Below are 2,138 nucleotides of genomic sequence, written 5' to 3' on the forward strand. Positions count from 1 at the left end.
TTATTTTAAAATAATAATTTTATATTTATTTAATATTAATAATTAATAATTTATTCTAAGAAAATATTAATTTTGTACTATGTTAATAGTAAAAATGTTTCATTTATATTGCCCTTATCAATAATTTTTAATTTAAATAATTAAACTTAAATTTAATAAAAAAAATTGTGATGTACATAATTAAGAATATTAATAATTATTATAAATTTACAAATATAATAAAATAAATGTTTATTCATCAAATATATTTTTTATTAACTTTGTAATTAAAAACTACAATTCTTTAAATAAGGGTAAAATTATAATTTGAAACTATTTACTCCTAATCCAAGACAAAGTAAACACCTAAATTGGATTTTGATCTCCATTCCATGCTTCCATTCCAATGTAAGAAAATAACATACTCTCACTCCCAATCATAGGATTTCCACTCCTAAGAATTCTAACTTCAATCCAAAAAATTAACGCTACCTTAAGTTTAACATAGAAACCATTTTTAAAATGCTAACAGTTTGCAAATTCAATTTTTTTTAGGTATTTTAAACATTTTGAGTTCTTATTAGTCTTCTATGTCTTATAGGAATTTTGGAGGCAAAGAAACAAAAGGAGAAGAAAAGTTGGATTGGTGTGAAAAATACTCAAAGTGCAATTTTATGGATTTTGATCACTTTTTGAATTATTTTTTTGCTCAATTTACGTTCTTGCGTAGAGATGGCAATGGGGAGGGGAGGGGAGGGAACCAATCTCCCCGTACCCATCCCCGATATTTTACGTATATCACCGTCCCCATCAAAATTACTTGAGAGAATCTTCATCCCCTCTCCAAATAATAACAGAGGATTCCCGAGGGTCCCCGATCCCCGAATAACTAATACATTTTTTTGTTTTCGATTTTGAGTTAATCATATTAAAATAAAAAATTCAAATAAAAGTAAAGTTTGAAATATATCTTATATTAATATCCATTACAAAAGTCACATACATTAAATTAGTAAGTAACGTAGCATGCAAGGGATACAAACTATCATGAACAAATTAATAGTCTAATACAAAATTGTTACAAATAAAATCGAATTTAGATTCAAAATTAACTTTTTCAATGGTGGCGTGGGCACTTTATAAATGTGGATTATTTCCTTTACAGTACAATAGTTAAGTCCGAACAAATCAAGAGCAAATATTATATTAGATTATATTATATTATATTAGATATTAAAATTGTGATTCGTTGTGGGCAATTATAACATCTAAAAATAAATAAAAATATATTTAAGTTTAAAATATTTAATGAATATTAAAATTAAAACAAAGTTTTTGAGCTAATAGAATCTATCCGGTCGTTTTAATCTCCTAAACAAAAATTTAGGACTTTAATTAGTTAATTAGGCCTAAAAGTTTAATAATATAAATATTTTTATATTTGTTATTTTTACCAATATTTATAATTTTATAATTCAAATTTTATTATTTATTTACTAGTAATTTTAAAAAGTAAAAATAAAATAAAAAATTAAAATGGGGAAATGGGTAGGGGATGGGGATTCCACTTCATCCCCCTCCCCTCCTCAAATAAGAAATTGGGTAAAAAAATTTTCCCATCTCTTCTCCGAATAAGAAATTGGGTATGAAATTATCCACATACCCTTCCCGAATAAAGAAAATCTTCGAAGGTACCCGTCCCCGTAGGGATTTTTGACATCCCTATTCTTGCGTTTTAGTTGACTTATGATGAAGTGAAGGGTCAGATTTGCTCCGAAAGAATTAGTTCTTAAAGGGCTGGCCGAAATTCCCTTTAAACCTAATAGGAAACGTTTTTGTAAGCTATTATGCCATATCGACTTATTTCCTTTGTTCAAAGATATATTCCTAGTGGGAATCTAAGAACAAAAACAGTTTTACCAAGTCCAACTAGGGTTAGGGCTGATAACACACATAAAAGTCAGAACTAAGGAGGCTTTGGCATCAAGAAACAATTCAATAAGAGAGAAAAATGTGAGAAGAGGAGGAGAGGAAACTTAAAGAGAATAACAGGCAACATAACAAAAACTCAATCAATAAGACCTTATTTCTTTTGTCTTTTGTTAGTTTTCCTTAACGAATTTAATCTTAAATGTCTTAGACATGTACGAGTAGTTTTT

Source organism: Citrus clementina, unplaced genomic scaffold (genome assembly GCF_000493195.1).
Source record: "Citrus clementina cultivar Clemenules unplaced genomic scaffold, Citrus_clementina_v1.0 scaffold_5, whole genome shotgun sequence".
Classification (NCBI taxonomy): Eukaryota; Viridiplantae; Streptophyta; class Magnoliopsida; order Sapindales; family Rutaceae; genus Citrus; species Citrus x clementina.